Here is a 21,706-nt window from a genome sequence, read left to right on the forward strand (position 1 = left end):
ACCACAGGCATAAAAATCCTTCCAGAAGAGTCTCCCAAGAACTTTGGAAAACTGAGGTAGTATCACTAAAAGCTGGCCATATAGACCTTATTATTTAATAGTTCTGCTCTTAGGTATACACAATAGAAATTTGTATATGTACTCACCAAAACACATGTAGAATAAGGTACACGGCAGCAATTTATAATAATCCCAAACACGTAGCACCCCAAATTTCCACCAACAGTAGAATGGATAAATCAGTTGTGATATATTTATACAGTACAATGCTATACAGAAAGAAAATGCACAGATAAACCTCACAAACATAATGTTAAGTTAAAGAAAGTCAAACACAAAAGAAAGCATATTGTATGGTGAACAATCAGGACAGTGGATATCTTTGCAATGACGGACTAATGACTAGGAGGTGGCCCATGTAAGCTTCTGGGGGCTGGTAGTTTTCTATTTCTTGATATTGGAGATTACAAATGTGTGTTCATTTTGTGAGAACTCATTGAGCTGTAAACTTAGGATTCATGAAGTTATTTGTATGTATTTTATACTTCAATAAAAACATTGCTTTTTTTTAAAGGGAATCCCAAGATTAATAAAGGAATTTGAGAAAGGATGAAATTCACGTTTTTTAATGCAAAATCTGGGATTTCCAATTTGTATATCCCAGTGTCTTCGGGAAGGAATTCACTTTTATTTTGTCAAATATTTTCTCTGTTGAGACAATCCCCATTGATCTGATTGCCATTTGATAAACTCTTTTCTCTCTTATGCCTGAGTCCTGTTTTTGTTTCAGTAATAGTTATCAAGTATGACTAACATCCTTTAATGGCTATTTTATGTTATGAATTTCAGGAGAAAACACATTTGCCACTGAAGATTTTGTATGATATCATCTTGTAGCCAAAGCAAAAGTTGTGGGAGGAAGCAGCAGAAGATGAAGATGAAATAGGCTGGGGCTGATTACAAAACACCATGAAGGTATGCAAGATTTCACACTTCACACAAGAATAAAAAAAGACAACAATTATATCTGGATTTTACAAAAATCATGAGATAGCTGTGTTTAAAATGGCATAGTAAGAAAGTTCTTCTGCAGTCTTGTCTCTAAAAATGCCACCAAACAAAAATAAATAGAAAAGAAAACTCCATGTTTGAATAAACGAGGGGACAGCTGTAGCACTGAAGCACACTAGATGGGGGAGGGTGGCCAAATTCAGTGACGACAGTAAAACGTGGGCTTGCTGTCCACAGAAGGTGCCTGGAGTACAGATCTCTCAGAACGTCAGCAGAGCAAGACCAACAATACCTAATTTGGAACAAAGGGAAACACACAGACCCACCATATTTGCTAGAAGCAGTTTGCCAGTGGAGCGGAGGAAGCTATCACATGCAGTGCAAAGTTATCAGTCTGGATTTCCTGGGGGAAAAGTTGACACTGAAAAACCCTCCTGGAACCCAAAGCCTCACTCAGGGAACCTAACTGTGATCCTGATACTCTGGAAATTATCCCCTAGCCCCTCTCGCATGATATTTCTGCAATTATTCGATATAAAAAGAACTGAATAATTCAACAATGACTACTAAGGAAAATTAGACATTTGTAACTTGTAACCTGCAACAAATTGTAGCAAATAGTAATGAGAACCATACAACGATACTATGAGGAAAAAAATGGGGAAAGGAGGAACACTAATGCTGGCTAAAAAAACACTCATCAGAAAAATGTTACTTCAAAGCAAGTGAATGTTGTGGCCAAACAGCACCATTCAAAACCTAAAAAGGAAAAAGAATTAATGTTTGATTCAATTGTGTCTATAAAACAAGGGCTTAAAGAAGAAATATAGGAAATTCAGGAAAAATATAGCAGGGCAACATAAGGAGATGAAACATAAACTAACAGACTAAAGGGAAGAAGAAGAAAATACATATTCACTATTATAGAAATAAAAGCCTCATTAAAAGTAGCTCAAAGCATATGGATGGCATATTGAGAAAAGCAAACAAAATGTAATGTAAATGAGCATGCTTAAGAAGGATTAGACAGAAACTGATCTATGAAAGACAAAAGATGTTTAATACATGCATAAGAGGTGTACATGACAAAGAGAAAATAATCGAACACAAAAAAATTGGAAGCTATTTAAATGTTAAGGCTGGGCGCAGTGTAATCCCAGCACTTTGGGAGGCTGAGGTGGGCAGATCGCTTGAGGCCAGGAGTTGGAGACCAGCCTGATCAACATGGTGAAACCCTGTCTCTAGTTAAAAAAAAAAAAAAATTAACCAAGTGTGGTGACACATGCCTGTAGTCCCAGATACACCGATAGCTGAGGCAGTAGGGTTGCTTGAACCTGGGAGGTGGAAGTTGCAGTAAGCTGAGATCACACCACTGCACTACAGCCTGGGCAACAGAGTCTGTCTCAAAAAAAAAAAAAAGATATTTTAAATGTTTAATAAACATTTCCAGGAGTAAAAAGAAATTTGAATGTGCAGTTGTCTCAGAAAATTAGAAAAAAAATTCCAGATATTTATTTAGTAGAAATAGAAGACATGAATCTGCAGTTTGAAGGGATCCATCTTATTGAAAAAATTGATACAGACTAATCAACAGCAGTAACATCTGGTAAAGTTATAAGTCTACAAAGATGAAGCCAGAGACCTTGGCATTTTGGTGGGGAGGAGATTCTTGATCCACCTTTAAGGGGGAAACGTAAGGTTGGCCTCTGACTCTTCAGGAAACATTCAGTGTTAGAAAACAATGGAGCTTTGCTCACAAAGCTTTAGAGAAAGAGAGTATGACAAACTTTTTTTTAAAACCTAGCTAAAATTTTCCAATATAAAGGCAATATACATTTTTTTTTTAATACAGAGTCTTACTCTGTCACCTAGGCTGGATTGCAGTGGTGTGATCTCAGCTCACTGCAACCTCTGTCTCCCAGGTTCTAGTGATTCTTGTGTCTTAGCCTTGCGAGTAGCTGGGATTTTAGGCATGTGCCACCACGCCCAGCTAATTTTTGTATTTTGGGTAGAGAAGGGGTTTCACCTTGTTGTCCAGGCTGGTCTTTAACTCCTGGCCTCAAGCTATCCACCTGCCTCAGCCTCCCAAAGTGCTGGGATTACAGGCGTGAGCTACTGCACTCGGCCTCCATACAAATATTTTTTAGTCACCCAGGATGCAAGCACTATAGCACTATAGCGTCTTCTTTTTTTCTGAGACGGAGTCGTGCTCTGTTGCCCAGGCTGTAGTGCAGTGGCATGATCTTGGCTCACCACAACCTCCGCCTCCCAGGTTCAAGTGATTCTTCTGCTTCAGCCTCCCGAGTAACTGGGACTACAGAAGTGTGCTACCATACCTGGCTAATTTTTGCATTTTTGTAGAGATGGAGTTTCACTGTGTTGGCCAGGCTGGTCTCGAACTCCTGATGTTGTGATCCGCCTGCCTTGACCTCCCAAAGTGCTGGGATTACAGGCATGAGCCACCACACCCGGCCTAATGACTATAGCTTCTATGAGCCCTTCTTTTTTTTTTTTTTTTGTTGTCCCAGATTTATTGAAAATAATACAGCACTACAGAAAAAATTCAAACAGGTCCCCGAGGTGTTTTGAAATTCATCCCAACTGTAGGCTGAGTGACCTGAAGGTTGGACAGACTGCCGAAGTCCAAAAGCTTCAGCATTTCCTTAGTGTCAGGATCTACTTCAATTATCTCCTGATCCAAGGCTGAGACCTCAGGAACATAATTGTCTCTCCTTTCTCTCTCCTCCTCCTGCAGCTTGATGGAGATACCTCTTACTGGGCCTCTCTGAATCTGCTTCATCAGATGCGTGACATAGCCTATCTTGTTGTGGAGCTTTTTGCTGGGGATAATGGCGATCTCCTCGCACACGCGCTTGTTCGTGTGGAAGTCGTTGCCCAGGTGCGTGTAGTACTTTTTTTTTTTTTTTTTTATTATACTTTAGGTTTTAGGGTACATGTGCACAATGTGCAGGTTTGTTACATATGTATCCATGTGCCACGTTGATTTCCTGCACCCATTAACTCGTCATTTAGCATTAGGTATATCTCCTAATCTGTCCCTCCCCTCTCCCCCCACCCCACAACAGTCCCCGGAGTGTGATGTTCCCCTTCCTGTGTCCATGAGTTCTCATTGTTCAATTCCCACCTATGAGTGAGAACATGTGGTGTTTGGTTTTTTGTCCTTGCGATAGTTTACTGAGAATGATGTTTTCCAGTTTCATCCATGTCCCTGCAAAGGATATGAACTCATCCTTTTTTATGGCTGCATAGTATTCCATGGCGTATATGTGCCACATTTTCTTAATCCAGTCTATCGTTGTTGGACATTTGGGTTGGTTCCAACTCTTTGCTATTGTGAATAGTGCCGCAATAAACATACGTGTGCATGTGTCTTTATAGCAGCATGATTTATAGTCCTTTGGGTATATACCCAGTAATGGGATGGCTGGGTCAAATGGTATTTCTAGTTCTAGATCCCTGAGGAATCGCCACACTGACTTCCACAATGGTTGAACTAGTTTACAGTCCCACCAACAGTGTAGAAGTGTTCCTATTTCTCCACATCCTCTCCAGCACCTGTTGTTTCCTGATTTTTTAATGATGGCCATTCTAACTGGTGTGAGATGGTATCTCACTGTGGTTTTGATTTGCATTTCTCTGATGGCCAGTGATGATGAGCATTTCTTCATGTGGTTTTTGGCTGCATAAATGTCTTCTTTTGAGAAGTGTCTGTTCATGTCCTTTGCCCACTTTTTGATGGGGTTGTTTGTTTTTTTCTTGTAAAGATGTTTGAGTTCATTGTAGATTCTGGATATTAGCCCTTTGTCAGATGAGTAGGTTGCAAAAATTTTCTCCCATTCTGTAGGTTGCCTGTTCACTCTGATGGTAGTTTCTTTTGCTGTGCAGAAGCTCTTTAGTTTAATTAGATCCCATTTGTCAATTTTGGCTTTTGTTGCCATTGCTTTTGGTGTTTTAGACATAAAGTCCTTGCCCACGCCTATGTCCTGAATGGTATTGCCTAGGTTTTCTCGTAGGATTTTAATGGTTTTAGGTCTAACATTTAAGTCTTTAATCCATCTTGAATTAATTTTTGTATAAGGCGTAAGGAAGGGATCCAGTTTCAGCTTTCTACATATGGCCAGCCAGTTTTCCCAGCACCATTTATTAAATAGGGAATCCTTTCCCCACGTGTAGTACTTTTCTATGATGACCCGGGCCGCCTTCTTCACGGTTTTGGTGCGAATGCGGCCCATGTTAGCGGGTCCTTGGTAAAAAAGCGAGCCCTTCTTAAAGAAACTACTATAGACAAACTTCAGCCAAATAAAAGCTCCATGAAAAAATTGCAGTATAACATCAATTCTACTGGCAGGATTAAGACCAAAACAGATCTCATGCTGTGGTTTGAGGATGAAAAGTTAAATCTATAAATTCTGATGATGTAGAAGTGATGTAGCTATTAAAATTTTGGAGGGTGAGATAGTGAGAAGGTATGAGGTGACCTAAGTACTATGTTTTTGTTTTTGTTTTTTCTTGAGATGGCTCTGTGGCCAGGCTGGAGTGGAGTGGCGCGATCTTGGCTCACTGCAAGCTCTGCCTCCTGGGTTCATGCCATTCTCCTGCCTCAGCCTCCGGAGAAGCTGGGACTACAGGCGCCCGCCACTGCACCTGGCTAATTTTTTGTATTTTTTAGTAGAGATGGGGTTTCACCATGGTCTTGATCTCCTGATCTCGTGATCCGCCCCGCCTCGGCCTCCCAAAGTGCTGGGATTACAGGCATGAGCCACCGCACCCGGCCAGTACTATGATTTAATAGTTACAGATTGAGATACAAGAAATCATTGAAATCTGATATAAAAATAATAGATGGCAAATATATTTAAGGATAAAAGTAAATACTAAAAAAGATAATAAACAAAAATCAGATAATATGGGGATGTAGAAACAAAAGAAATATACTAACATCATTGTTCATAATCAGAGTAATTCATACTGTCTAAAAATAGATGATTAAGTATTAAATAATTATAGCTATCAAAAACTTTGTAAAAATAAATGCCTCTAAGATGGAGAATGGGTACCTGGGAAGACAGGAGAAACATTTGTCTTTGAGACAGAGTCTTGCTCTGTCATCCAGGCTGGAGTGCAGTGGTGCAATCTCAGTTCACTGCAGCCTCGACCTCCAGGGCTCAGGCAATCCTCCCACCTCAGCCTCCCGCGTAGCTGGGACTACAAGGCTCATGCCACCACTCCTGGCTAATTTTTTGTTTATTTTTTGTAGAGATGAGGTCTCCCTATGTTGTCCAGGCTGGGCTTGAACCCCTGAGCTTAAGTGATCCTCCTGCCTTAGCCTTCCAAAGTGCTGGGATTACAGGTGTGAGTCTCCGTGCCCAGCCAAGACATATTTTTCAATGTATATTCTTATACCTTTTAAAATTTGTACCATGTTCATGTATTAGCTACCAGAAAATAGAAAAACACAAAATAACAATAACAAGGTGAAATTATAAATGTAAACATTAGAACAAAGCCACCAGATTTTCCAATTATCATAAAAACCACACCAGGCCAAGTGTGGTAGTTCATGCTTGTAACACTAGGGCTTAGGCAGGCTGAGGCAGGAGGATCACTTGAGGCCAGGAGTTCAAGACCAGTCTGGGCAACATAATGAGACCCTATCTCTACAAATATAAAAAATTAGCCAGGTGTGGTGGTGCCCACCTGTAGTCCTAGCTACTTGGGAGGCTGAGGTGGGAGGATCCCTTGAGCCTAGGAGTTTGAGGCTACAGTGAGCTATGATCACTCCAGTGTACTCCAGCCTGGGTAACAGAGCAGACCCTGTATCAAAAGCAAGACAAAACAAAATGAAACAGCACATACACCCAAACTATAAAGAAATCACAGCCTATAGAAAGTATTTTTTTGGCAACGAAAATATTAAAAATGTAACAAAATAGGATGACAGAACTAAGACCAAACTTACCTCCCACGTTTATAGAGGTGGGTTAATCTCACCTGATAACAATAAAAAGACTGATTGAATTACTAGGTAAGACCCAACTATCTGTTGTATACAAGAAACATCTGAAACAAAGTGGAGCAGAAAAGTTGGGAATAAAAGGATGAGCAATGGCATTAACTTAATATCAATTATTAAAAGGCTACACCCTTGGCCGGGTGCGGTGGCTCATGCCTGTAATCCCAACACTTTGGGAGGCCAAGGCAGGCAGATCACTTGAGGTCAGGAGTTTGAGACCAGCCTGGCCAACACGGCAAAACCCAATCTCTACGAAAATACAAATATCAGCCGGGTGTGTTGGCATGCCTCTAATCCTAGCTATGTGGGAGGCTGAGGCAGCAGAATTGATTGAACCCAGAGGCAGAGGTTGCAGTGAGCCAAGATTGCACTACTGTACTCCAGCTTGGGTGACAGAGTGAGACTCTGTCTCAAAAAAAAAAAAAAAAAAAAAAGTAAAAGGCTACACCCATGGAATATTGTTATCAGGTGAGACTTCCCGAGTAGCTGGGATTACAGAAATGTGCCACCACGCCCGGCTAATTTTTGTATTTTTAGTAAAGATAGGTTTTCACCATGTTGGCCAGGCTGGTCTGGAACTCCTAACTTGAAGTGATCCACCCGCCTCAGCCTCCCAAACTGTTGGGATTACAGGCATGAGCCAGTGTGCCCAGACTTAATTTAGATCTTTTCAATTAGGAAAGAGTTGGAATTTTCTGGTTCATATATTGGTGATTTGTAACTCTTACTTTCTTAATTGTTATTCAATTACTTTGGCTATTTTTCTTCAATCCATTATATTGTAAAAAAAAAATGTAAGTATTGAATGTCAATGAACTTTTCAAGCATCAAGAAGTACGTAGGACGGGGTGCAGTGGCTCACACCTGTAATCCCAGCCCTTTGGGAGGTTGAGGTGAGTGGATCGTCTGAACTCAGGAGTTCGAAGCAAGCATGTACAATACGGCGAAATCCTGTCTCTACTAAAAATACAAAAACCAGCTGGGTGTGGAGGTGTGCATCTGTGGTCCCAGCTACTTGGGAGGCTGAGCTAGGAGGATCGCTTGAGCCGAGAGGTTGAGGCTGCAGTGAGCCGTGATTGCACCAGTACACTCCAGCCTGGGTGACAGAGTAAGACCCGGACTCAAAAACAAATAAATAAAATAAAAGACATACCTAGATTTTGTTTAATTATCATCTCAACTTTGGAAGGGCATAGTGACCTGAAAAAAACTGCACAAACTTGCCATTCAGATTTTCTTTCCTAAAGAGATGCTGACAAGTATTAAATAGCAAAGAACAGATGTGATTCCCCTCAGGCTCCATGTGCCTAATCAGGAAATTCTAAATCATCTAGGAAAAGGCAAGGGAAAAGGGCTGCTCTGCATCTTTCTCCTCTTGCTGCCTTTTGTACCATTTCTGCTACTAGAGTGAGGGTCAAATTGTCTTGATAACTAAATCTAGGCACAGCGGGAAAGCAAGAAGCAGAATTAAGTCATGATAGAAAACCTTTCATACTCCCCTATACTGTCTTTATTGAATGCACGAAAACATGAGTAAATGCATCTTTTAAGGGTGTAGAAAACTTAGGTTGCTGGGTTTCAGTTTAGTCAAAGTATAGTCGCATAGCCAAGAATGACCTTTGGAGAATAACGTTGGTAGAAAGGCTTCTACAGCAGCTTATTGAATGGACTCATGTTCTTAGCCTCACTTATTATTACATTTTATTGCAGGTATTTAATAAGTTCTTGATAAATACAGATTAATGATAAATATCATTGCCATTTTACAAATCTCATTAACAATATATTTGAGATTATTCATTATTCTTTTCACTTTATTGATAAGGAAGTGGTGCCCAGAGACTTGTCAAAGTTCATACAGTTAGCAATGAGATTAACCAGGCCTAGAACCAGAGATTTCAAATCCATGCCTTTCTCTCAATGCTGTATACAACTGTAATTTCCACTAGGTTACTGCCTTGCTTCCTAATAGTTATGCTAAGCTCGAATTCTTCAGTCTGCTATTAAAGGTTCTCCAGAATTCGGGTTAACCTTATCTTCCAGTCTTTTTTTTTTTTTTGAGATAGTCTCACTCTGTTGCCCAGGATGGAGTGCAGTGGCACGATCTTGGCTCACTGCAACCTCCACCTCCCAGGTTCAAGCGATTCTCCTGCCTCAGCCTCTCAAGTAGCTGGGACTACAGGCACGTGCCACCACGCCTGGCTAATTTTCATTTTTTCAGTAGAGATGGGGTTTCACCATGTTGGCCAGGCTGTTCTCAAACTCTTGACCTCAAGTGATCCACCCACCTTGGCTTCCCAAGTGTTGGGATTTCAGGCGTGAGCCACTGCACCCAGCCTGAATGTTCTTGTATATGTCTTTTTGTGGATATATATTTCTTGGGAGAATTCCTAGGAGTGAAAATACAGGACATTATGCTCATTAAAAGTCCTAGACAGAGAAACCTTGAATTCTGGACAATTGGGCGCTTACCTAGCTCAGAACTACTTTACTAGATTATGATGGGATTCTGAACTCTGCTTGTATTTTTTTTTTACAAGAAAATTAATCACTATCAAACTATCAGGGTATCATTAACATGTACCTAATATACACTCTGGGCACTTGCATCATACATCATCTCCTATGCTGTTATTTACTAGCTGTTCAACCTTGGGCAAATTACTTAAACTTCCCAATCGTCAGTTTCCTTATATGTAAAATAAGGATTAAAAAGAGCACCTACTTTGGAGAGTTTTTGTGAGAATTAAATGAAATAGTGCATATAAAGTCCTTATTAAATTGTTTGATACATGAAAGTGCTCAAAATAATAACTCATAATAATCATTATATAACATCTTACAACAACCCAATGAGAATTACTACTAATTTTCAGAAGCAATAAACAATTTGTTTTATTATAGTTACAGAATGAAGAGTGGGATGCAAATATAGGTCTACTTTGGCACATAAATTTGGCACCAGGCTGGGCGCGGTGGCTCATGCCTGTAATCCCACCACTTTGGAAGGTGAGGCAGGTGGATCACCTGAGCTCAGGAGTTTGAGACCAGCCTGGCCAACATGGTGAAACCCTGTCTCTACTAAAAATATAAAAATTAGCTGGGCATGGGGGTGCATGCCTGTAATCTCAGCTACTCAGGAGGCTGAGGCATGGGAATCACTTGAACCCGGGAGCCAGAGGTTGCAGTGAGCCAAGATCATGCCATTGTACTCCAGCCTGGGTGACACAGCAAGACTCTGTCTCAAGAATAAAAAAAAATTGACACCAAAGCCTGAGCCTGTTCCACTGTATCATTTTGATGGGATAGGTTTTTTCCATAGAGCATGTCATTTAATCTTTTTTTTTTTTTTTCCTGAGACAGGGTCTGGCTCTGTCAGGCTGGAGTGCAGTGGCACATTCTTGGCTCACTGCCACCTCTGCCTCCTGGGTTCAAGTGATCCTCCTACCTCAGCCTCCCCAGCAGCTAGGACTACAGGTGTGTGCCACCATGCCCGGCTAATTTTTGTATGTTTTGTAGAGGCGAGGTTTCACTATGTTGCCCAGGCTGGTCTCAAACCCCTAGACTCAAGTGATCTACCTGCCTCAGCCTCCCAATGTTCTGGAATTACAGGCATGAGCCACCATGCCTGGCCTCATTTCATCTTCACAGCAATTCTGTGAATGATTTCTGCCAATTTGAAAAGAACAAGAAGGCTTTGATGGAAAGAATATCATCAACTAGAAAAAAAGTGGTATGAGAGAAAGTATCAGAGAAACTTGGAATATGATTTAGTTTGCTGTGATTTTTGTCAAACAAAACGCAGATACCCAGAAGTCTTTTCAAGCTTTCCAGGGTTCCATGGGGCTATTCTGCCAGTAAAGGTAGGATTGAGGTGGGTTTTTTTTTTTAACTTTTCTAAAAATTTACCTGTAGATTTCAGTTCTCTCTTCTTTCTTTTCTAGTGCAATTGGTCCGCTATTGTAATCACAGCAGGATTACAAATGGCACACTCAGATGAGAGTGTGGGAGATTTTAATAAAGGAATTATTTATACGAGCATGGGCAGAGTGAAGGCAAACCCACAAGACACAGTAAAGGACCGTGGGGATGAAGAGTGGGAAGGCGTTCCTGCCCCTGCATCTGCAGATGCCATGGAAGGGCATGGCTATGGGTGTATTATGGAGAAAATCGCTCTGTCTGTAGGAGAGGACTGCCCAGCAGTGTGTCCCTTGGTGGAGGGACTCAAGATGTTTGTGATGGCCTGGCAGAGTGGAAGACAGGGAACCCTGACCTCCCTCTGTCTTTCTTGGATCTGTGCAGGCAATGGCGACACACTTTGCATGTGACTAGTGCAGTCAGATATTATAATGCACATTTTACAGATGTGGAAGTAGACTCAGAGAGTCTTAATAACTTGCCCATGGTCATAGAGCTGGGAAGTGAAAGAACTGAGATTTCAATGTGGGTTCAGGTCAGTGGTTCTTAACACTGGCTGAACATAAGTATCACCTGGTATATATCACTTCAATATTTTAAGAAAATACTGAAGTCTGAGCCCCATGCTCCGAGATCCTGATGTAATTGGTCTGGCTTGGGGCCCAGGCAGCATATTAAAAGCTCCCCAGATGATTCTAATGTGCAGCAGGGGTTGAAAACCATGGTTTGATTGAACTCCAATATCTGTGCTGTATTTACGGTAATATGAGCGGCTACGGGCATAGGGCTAGTGACAGAGAAGTTACTGAACTGAGGAACCCACTGTCCTATGCTAAGAATACCACCAGAATATGTTGAAACCAGGGAGTGCCCTGAGATGCTGGAGGCAGTTTGGAGGAGTGAGGGGAGACTGCTCAGAGGAGCTAAAGCTTGTGCTGGGCTGGGTGGTAGTGACAGTAACAATACTTGCTTAGTGTGGTTTTCTCATGGGCTGGCCATTACTCCAAGCACTTATTAGTAGTAGCTAATTTAATTCTTATCACCACCCTATGGATAGGTGCTATATTGTCAGTAATTTATTTATAATCTATTAATTCAATTAATGTTTTATTAATATGTTTTGTCCATTTTACAGATAAGGGTGCTAAGACAGAGGTTAAGTGTTATATTAGTCTGTTCTCACACTGCTAATAAAGACATACCTGAGACGGGGTAATTTATGACGAAAAGAGTTTTAATTGATTTACAGTTCCACATGGCTGCAGAGGCCTCACAATCATGGTGGAAGGCAAAGGAGGAGCAAAGTCATGTCTTGCATGGTGTCAGGTAAGAGAGGGAGCATGTGCAGGGGAACTCACTTTTATAAAACCATCAGATCTCGTGAGACTTATTCACTATCATGAGAACAGCATGGGAATGACCTGCTCCAGTAATTCAATTACCTCCCATCAGGTTTCTCCCACAACATGTGGGAATTATGGGAGCTACAATGCAAGATGAGATTTGGGTGGGGACATAGCCAAACCATATCAAGTGTCTTGCTCAAGGTCACACACAGATATAGGTGGGTTTAAACCCAAGCATTTTGACTTGAGAGCCCATCTGTGTTAGCGCTATTAACATAGGTGAGGCTGGGGGTCAGGGGGAGAAGAGGGAAGATGGAGGGTAGAGAAGGTGGTGTTCTAGGCAGAACCTAAAGCAGGTGAAAGATGGAAGCAGTCAGACATAGAGAGCATTTAGTGGATCTTTGCTGGAGCTTGGGGTGAGTGGTGGGGGTGGGGGGGACAGGGGGCAGGGGCAGTGCATTTCCCAGGGGTTGCATCATGTGCCTTATTCTAAAGGCAATAAGCAGCCAGAAGAGAGTGACTTGGTCAGATGATCTGCTGGTACCATTTACAGTGGGAATCGTTGTAGAAAACCTGTGTACGCCAAGGTCAGCAGCAGCAAGAGGTTCTGGGGAGGCATCTGTGCTCTTCAGGGTGGGCCACTGAGAGACCCCAGCACCTGTGTGACATTTAGAATGTACCCAATGCCAGAGGACCTGGGCAGCAGCCCAGAGGGAGCCCCAGCCATGAGGTGAAAGCTCTGGACTAAGGTTCAGCCCTCCTCCTGGTTCTCTGGCATCAGGATTCTTATACAATTCTGTGAAAAGTAGGAAGAGATCCTCTCTCATGTTGAGGGAGTGGGTGAGGCAACTCACAGTGTAGTGGGTTTATCTGACTTAGAAAAAGGAAGAAATGTGAAGTTTCTCATATTTGAGTACTGAAGAATAAAAGTCTCATTTTGCCACAGAAAAGGAGAGGTATGTTAGTCCATTTTCACACTGGTATAAAGAACTGCCCCAAAGTGGGTAATTTATAAAGGAAAGAGGTTTAATTGACTTACAGTTCCGCATGGCTGGGGAGGCCTCCGGAAACTTCCAATCATGGTGGAAGGCAAAGGGGAAGCAAGGCACCTTCTTCACAAGGCGGCAGGAAGGAGAAGTGCCGCGTGAAGGGGGAAGAGCCCCTTATAAGGCCATCAGATCTCGTGAGAATTCACTATCATGAGAACAGCATGGGGGAACCGTCCCCGTGATTCAATTACCTTCATCTGGTCTCTCCTTCGACATGTGGGGATTATGAAGATTATAATTCAAGATGAGATTTTGGGTGAGGACATGGCCAAACTATATCAAGAAGGAAACTTTTTTTAAAAAAATAGAGATGGGGTCTCACTGTGTTGTCCAGGTTGGCCTCGAGTTCCTGGGTTCAAGCAGCCCTCCTGCCTCGGCTTCCCAAAGTTCTGGGATTACAGGTGTGAGCCACTGCACCCTTTTTTTTTTTTTCAGAGCCTGGAGGAAAGGATTTGAGGGTAGGATTGATGTGATGAATTTTCCAGTGGAGGACAGACTTGGAGGTTGAAATCGTAGCATAAGGAAATTTAGGATCTGGCAGCAATGTGGCTGAGGTAACGGAAAAGGAATATGAAGTCAGATTGATGACATCAATATCAATTGAAACTGTGTAGGTAAATTCTAAGTTTTGCAAAAATCCCCATCAGGAGGAAGAAAATGGCAACAATCCATCTCACCCTGCTTCCCCTACATTACCTTCCCCTCAAGTATCAGCAGATTATACCTGCCAATTGCTTGGTGGTAAACATGCGATTACATTTGTTTATTTATTTCTAGTCTTCACAGCCAATGAGACTGGTTTCGATCTAGGCCGCCTAGCTTAATGAAATCAATGGATTAAAAGCTTAAATCTGTACTTTGGTTTAAACTTCTTCTTTCTCAGCTCACAGGATATCTCAGTCCTTGGACCTCATCCCAGGGATGGAGAGGTTTTTTTCTTTTAAATGAACTGATTGGATGTAGGTTTAAGGACTGTGTGAACAGACCTTTTCACATAAAATAATAAAAGTGATATTGACCCTGGCTGTGAGACTGGAGCCTTGTGGCTTTGCTGAAGAGTGTTAAGAAGAGCAGACTGCAAAGGCCTGAGGCCGCAGAAACTGCTTAAGAATTGTAAGTGGCCTATTTTACCCACAAAAACAACCAGGGAAACATTTTAATCTTCTTCTTGAGTCCAAAATAGAGATCTGATTTTATCTCCTCAAGGCAGAATAATTTCATGTGGCCATAAATAAGCCAAAGGGGTTTCCTTTTGCTCCAACTAATTGTTGTAGAATAGCTGAGCTTTTTCCTACATGGATATAAAGGTAGAAAGAACAGTATGAAAAGCGCCAGTTTCTTACCACCTGGAATTAATGTAGGATATTTTTGTCATACGTATCTTTTTATTTTTATAATGAAAGGAAGTATTATGGGGAAAACTTAAGTCAGGGTTCCCCAACCCCCAGGCCACAAACCGGTACCTGTTAGGAATGGAGGCCACGAGCAGGAGGTGAGTGGCAGGTGAGTGAGCATTATGACCTCCTGAGCTCCGCCTCCTGTCAGGTCAGCGGTGGCATTAGATTCTCATAGGAGTGCAAAGCCTATTGTGAACTGTGTGTGCGAGGGATCTAGGTTGTGCACTCCTTATGAGAATCTAATGCCTGATAAGCTGAAGTGGAACAATTTCATCCCCAAACCATTCCCCCCATCCATGGAAAAATTGTCTTCCGTGTAACTGGTCTCTGATGCCAAAAAGATTAGGGACTGCTGCCTTAAGCGACATTTGACCTGTGTCCCATTCATGTTCCCACCACCACTACTATGAGTTTTGTAGGTATCTTTTCAATTAATTCTATGATTTCTTTTCCTATACATCTATACAGGTTGTGAGTATTCTTTTTTTTTTTTTTTTGAGATGGAATCTCACTCTGTTGCACAGGTTGGAGTGAAGTGGCACAGTCTCAGCTCACTGCAACCTCTGCCTCCCGGGTTCAGGAGATTCTCCTGCCTCAGCCTCCCGAGCAGCTGGGACTACAGGCGCCTGCCACCATGCCTAGCTGATTTTTGTAGACACAGGGTTTCACTATGTTGGCCAGGCTGGTCTCGAACTCCTGAGCTCAGGTAATCCACCTGCCTTGGCCTCCCAAAGTGCTGGGATTACAGGTGTGAGCCATTGCGCCCGGCCCAGATTGTGAGTATTCTTAATCCAAAAATCTGAACTCCAAAATGCTGCAAAGTCCAAAGCTTTTCGAGTGCTGACATGATGCTCAAAGGAAATGCTTGTTGAAGCATTTCAGATTTTGAATTTTGGGGTTAGAAATGCCTAATAGGTAGGTATAATATTCTAGAATTCTAAATATTCAAAAATCTGAAAAAGTCTGAAATTCTAAACACTTCTGGTCCCAAGCGTAAGGAATGCTCAACCTGTATGTATGGATGTGTGTGTGTGTGTGTGCGTATTTATATATATATTTATAATAGATAAATATATATATATTTATAATAGATATCTATTATAAATATATATATATATATACACACACAACCAGTAGGTAATATTGTTTTGTGAGTTGGTTGTTGCTTTCAGTGTAAATAAGTAGTGTCATGCAAGACATATTCATCTGTATATTGATTTTTCCACCCAACATTGTTTTTCAAACATAGTATGTTCATACAAATAGATTTAGTTCATTGCTTTTAACAGCTTTATAGTCAATGTACCATATTTTATTCAGTTTCCATCTTTAACAGTCTCATTATTATAAACAATACTGCAATAAACATCCTTATATATGTTTCCTTGTGCAAATGCATAGCGGCTTCTGTATGTTATATACTGGAAATGGAATGGCTAGGTTGTAGAACATGCACATTTTCCATTTTTTTAAGCACCTATTGATATGGTCTGGCTCTGTGTCCCCACCCAAATCTCATCTTGAATTGTAATTGAAATCATAATTCCCACGTGTTGGGGGAGGGACCTCATGGGAGGTGATTGAATCATAGAGGCAGTTCCATCATGCTGTTCTCATGATGTTGAGTGAGTTCTCATGAAATGTGATGGTTTTTTGAGCGGCTTCTCCCCTCTTCTCTCTGCACTTCTCTCATTCTTCTCCTTCCTGCTGCCATGTGAAGGACATGTTTGCTTCCCCTTCTGCCATGATTGTAAATTTCCTGAGGCCTCCTCAGCCATGCTGAACTGTGAGTCAATTAAACCTCTTTCCTTTATAAATTACCTAGTCTTGGGTATATGAGAACGGACTAATATACCCGCCAATGTTTCTATCCCAATTTACTCTTCTTCCAGAGGTATCTTAGACTGTCAGTGACCCATTTCCCTCCATACACATAATCTGGAATCATCTAAACCCAGACTTTCTACAGTCTTCCCATCATGCTCATAATAAAACACAAACTTGTCCACTGGTCAACAAGCTCTACAGCCAGGCCCTTTTCCTCACTCCAGCCTTAGCCTCACCTCTTAATGCTCATGCTGCTCCAGCTATGCTGGTTTTCTTCCTTCTTTTCTTCCTTCATTCCTTCCTTTCTTCCTTCTTTCCTTTCTTCCTTCCTTCCCTCCCTCCTTCCCTCCCTCCCCCTCCCAGCCTTTCTTTCTTTCTTTCTTTTTTTTGACAGGGTCTCACTCTGTCACCCAGGCTGGGGTACATTGGCATGACTATGGCTCACTGCAGCCTCCACTTCCTGATTATGGCACACTGCAGCCTCCACCTCATTGCAGCCTCCACCATCCTCCCACTTCAGCCTGCTGAATAGCTGAGACTACAGACACCATGCCTGGCTAATTTTTTTGTATTTTTTATAGAGAGTGTTTTGCCATGTTTCTAAGGCTGTTTTTGAACTCCTGGACTCAAGCAATCCTCCTGTCTCAGTCTCCCAATATGCTGGGATTGCACGTGTGAGCCACCACGGCCAGCCTGTGCTGGTTTTCTTGATATTTCTTGACATCTCAAGTTTGTTCTGTCATCAGAGTTTTTGCACTTGCTCTTTCATTAGACTGGAATACTCTGGTCAGATTTTTCTCATGGCTCGCTCCATTATTTCAGGCATTCTCTAAAACAGTTCCCTAGTATGGCTCTTTTCTTGGACCACCTACCTAAAACACCTACCTCTCCTTCCAGAGCGATTCTACCATTCAGCATCCTCCTTACTGCATTTTATTTTTTATTTATAGCACTTCTCACTATCTACATTATATTATGTATTTTTTTTGTTTATTGCCCCCTTCACTAAAACATGACCCCTGTGAAGGCAAACGACTTGCCTCTTTTGTTCATTGCTGTGTTTACTATCCTGGGACTACCAGAATAGTGCCAGGATAGTAAATGCTTAATAAATGTTGAAGGAATAAACATAATTGTGGAAGAGCAGGGATGGAGGGGTGACTTGCAGGTATTAGAGGGATGTTAAACATTTTTTATGCATTCACACCTCCAGCCTCATACCCTTGTTTTGGAATATGCTTTTCCGCATGATGGAAGCAGACAATATTCAGAAAGAACTGGAGAAGATATTGAAATACTGGAAACAAAAATCTGCATGAACATCTTTTAAAAGTCAAGTTTAAATCAGAACACTGTCTGCCCAGGATAGTGCAGTGGATTCTATGTGTCCTTAAACTATCCAAAATTTGTGTGTCACACTGGTCTCTGTTTTTAAGTTATGCACAAAAGTTGACCAATGACAAGAAGGCCATGGAAGATGTATTAGTTACCAATTGCTCTGTAACGAATCACCCCACAGTGTAGTAGTTTAAGAAGCATACATTTATTATCTCATAGCTTCTGCAGTTCAGGAATCTGGAAGGCTTAGCTAGGTACTCAGCTTCTGGATTTCTCACAAGCTGTAAGCAAGGTGTTAGCCAGGGCTGTAGCTATCTCAGGGCTTGACTGGGGAAGCACACACTTTTAAGCTCACTCATGTGGCTGTTGGTGGGATCAGTTTCTTGTGGGCTGTTGGCTAGAGACATCAGTTCATGCTGGCTGTTGGTCAGCAGCCACCCCCAGTTCTTTGACACATGGGCCTCTCCAGCACAGCAACTTGCTTCATTGAAACAAGCCAACCAAGAAAGCAGTCGAGAGGCTGCATTCAAAACAGTAGTCATAGGCATTTATAATCTCATCTCAGAAATAAATTCCATATTTTTTTCCATCTTCTTTTTATTAGAAGCTAGTTCTAGCTCCCACACAAAAGAAGCCGATTCCACAAGGGAGTGAATACCAGGAAGTGGGGATCACTGGGAGTCATTTTAGAAGCTGTTTACCACAGAAGGAAAGCAAGAGATGGGCATATATGGGCTGGGGAGGGGAGCTGTTATTTGGTGACAGAGAATTTGTTCTACTTTAAATTTAGTTTACAAGCTTGAAATGTTATTTCTTACCACTTGGATGAAACCGAATGGCAATTTAAAAGCATAGATATTGTGTTAAAGCATAGAGAATGTATACTGTGTTAAAGCAAAGATAAATTATTCTGACACTTGTTAAAAATAGCAAGGAAGACTTTATTCATGACTATTGCAGCAGGGGAGAGAGCATGAACTCAATTCCAAATACAGCAGGGACAAGTGAGGATTTATTGTCAAGGGGCAAGGTGAGGCCAAGGATGGAAAATGACTAAGAGAATTGTTAGGTATCAAGGGAACAAGAGAGAGGAACTGATTAGTTTCGAGGGTGAGGGAAGAGGAGTTCGACTGGATATCAGGATGGGGATATTCTTGATAAACTGATTTAGCAGGATTCTTTGCTAAAACTGGGCTCAGTAGGCCAAGGCCAAGGCCTAGTTGAGAAGAGGGCTGAGAAATGACTGAAGTTTGTTTAAGGGGAAGTCCTTCTCAGTTATCTTCTATTAGCATCTATACGTCTCTGGCACCCCTTTCACTCAGTAGCAAACACCAATCTGTTGGCATTGCACACATAAGGGTGGGGCCCTAATCCCATAGCACCGGTGTCCTCATTGGGAGGAGGAAGAGATGCCAGAGCTTGCTCTCTCTCTGCAAATACAGAAGAAAGGCCATGAGAGGACACAGGAGGAAGATGGCTGTCTGCAAGCCAGGGAGAGAACCCTCACTAGGAACCTAACTCGTCAGCACTTAGATCTTGGACTCTCAGCCTCTAGAAATGCAAGAAATAAATGTCTGTTGTTTGTACCCGGCCTGTAGTATTCTGTTATGGCAGCCCAGCTGACTAAGACACCCACCATTCTCCAGTCCATGTCATTTCCCTCCCTGCTGGCAACTTCTTAAGACAGTTTTGGCTGTTTCTTCTGGCATATATCCTGTTCTAGATTTCTCAGTAGTATCCTTTGACTCATTGATTTTAGACATTACCTATTAATTTCCTATTATGGCAGTTAAGTATTTACCTTTGTTGTACTGCTTCCTCTCTCCCATCCTCCCACTGGAGTGACATTACAATTTTGGTTAAATCAATATGTAGAATTTATGTAATTTTCTGAATTATTGGGAAAACTATTGGACAACACCATTTGACCTGAATCTGTGCAGGGATTCCTCTGTGGGGGCAAGTTGCTTGAAATGTGGAAGGGGAAAACAATTGCATCTTGAAATCAGAATATGGATAGAGTGAGTGGAAGTGGCTGAATCACTAATGTTCCTTCCTTTTCCCAAATGCGTCCGTCAGATACGGTGCTCTCATCCATTATCCATACCCTACAGAATCGGAGCTACTCAATCTCAAAATAAATAAATAAATAAAATAAAATAAAATAAAATTAAATTAAAAGGCCCAGCATGGTGGCTCAGGCCTGTAATCCCAGCACTTTGGGAGGCTGAGGCGGGTGGATCATTTGAGGTCAGGTGTTCGAGACCAGACTGGCCAACATGGTGAAACCCCATCTCTACTAAAATTACAAAAATTAGCCACCTGTGGTAGTGTGCGCCTGTAATCCCAGCTACTCAGGAGGCTGAGAAATCACTTGAACCCGGGAGGCGGAAATTGCAGTGAGCTGAGATTGTGCCACTGCACTCCAGCCTGGGCAATAGAGGGGGACTCAGTCTCAAAAAACAAACAAACAAACAACAACAAAAAACAAAACCAAAAACCAAAAAAAAGAAAACCCCAAACAAACAAACAAACGAACCAAAAATACAATAGTAGCTAAGGAAGCCAAAAGGGGCCAGAAGGATTCTTCCTACATTTTTGCCTCCAGGGTAATGGAAAGGAAATTCCTTCTCTTAAAAGAAACCTGAGGCAAGAATGACACTCCCTCCTACACAGTCGAAATGACTTGATTTTTGTGAGCCTGTAGCCGTGTTTGAGGCTCAGCTGTTCTCCAGGGCTGGAGGCTTCCCTGTGCAAGTGGGCCAGCACAAACATTCACTGGGAGTTGAGTGTGGTAAGTAGGTACCAAAGAATGAGCAGCTTAGGAAGTTCAAAGTGAAGTGTGCGGCAGGTCGGATTCCATAATCACTTGCCCTTTGAATTGGACTCCACCGTTAATCTGCCATGTTCAGTGTCCTGCTAAACAATAGACTTTTTAAATGATGCACACACAGCCTTAAATTTGCTGAGCTATTCTCATAGTCAGCCGAGCTCATTTCAAAGCATTCAGACTGTACCACAATTAGCTGCTGACACTATCCTAAAATAATATAAAGCCCGGCCAGTAATTATACACTAGAAGAAACTATGTATAGAAAAGCTGATTAACTTGTAGGGTGGTGCAATTTTCTGAGCTGTGAACATTTCAAACAGAACCGTAGCAGTCATGTTGGTATGGATGAAAATCCAACTGCAAATCCTTAGCTAAATATTTAACAACATCTTGCTCTAAAAGTGTCAACCAAGACTTCAGGTTGATTCTTGGATCTTCTCTTTGTGGGTCAAGGGACTGAAAGGGCCAGGTCTTTCTCGAGTTTACCTGCAGGTGGCACTGCAGGGATAACCTCCACTAACCCAGCCGATGTGTCAAGGTGACCACAGCCATCACACGATTGTTGTTATTGTCTTCATCATCACTGACATCTTCACAGTCATCGTTAGCATTGTTCTCTTATGAACTAATGGCATGTGGTGCAGTTCTAGATTTCAATTGTCTCCGTTCTATACCCATCTCACATGTGTACAGATTTGGCATTGGGATTCTCACCTTTGCTCCTGATTCTTTGCTCCTGTGATGTCCCTCGGCTGGGATGGCCAGCAGTGCCCCTCCCTGCCTTGTTTCGAGGGGGTGTCCTTTGTGAGTCCCTGCTGTTTCACTCAAGTTCCTGAGACAGCTCAGGGAGGGCTTCTGTCAAGCAGACAAGCTTTCCCTGAAGAAGCTTTGCCCTGTTTCCCTGGCACCTTCCTACCTTACTAAGGTCTTGCTTCTTTCTTCTAAAGTCAGTG

The 21,706-nt window shown here is 42.0% G+C and overlaps 1 protein-coding gene and 1 long non-coding RNA gene across 3 annotated transcripts in view; both read left to right on the forward strand.

Moving 5' to 3' along the window:
* LOC115835203 overlaps positions 1–3,829 on the forward strand; it is a 43,132-nt gene extending 39,303 nt beyond the window's left edge. For both annotated transcript variants that reach the window (XR_004030199.1, XR_004030198.1), the window contains exons 2-3: positions 850–975; positions 3,767–3,829. This is a non-coding gene — a long non-coding RNA (uncharacterized LOC115835203). The remainder of the gene's footprint in view (positions 1–849; positions 976–3,766) is intronic.
* The window catches only part of LOC115835066 (heparan-sulfate 6-O-sulfotransferase 3-like), a 315,304-nt gene that overhangs the window by 129,148 nt on the left and 164,450 nt on the right, over positions 1–21,706 (forward strand). The gene's annotated exons all lie outside the window — the stretch shown is intronic.

Source organism: Nomascus leucogenys, chromosome 5 (assembly GCF_006542625.1).
Source record: "Nomascus leucogenys isolate Asia chromosome 5, Asia_NLE_v1, whole genome shotgun sequence".
Taxonomy (NCBI): Eukaryota; Metazoa; Chordata; class Mammalia; order Primates; family Hylobatidae; genus Nomascus; species Nomascus leucogenys.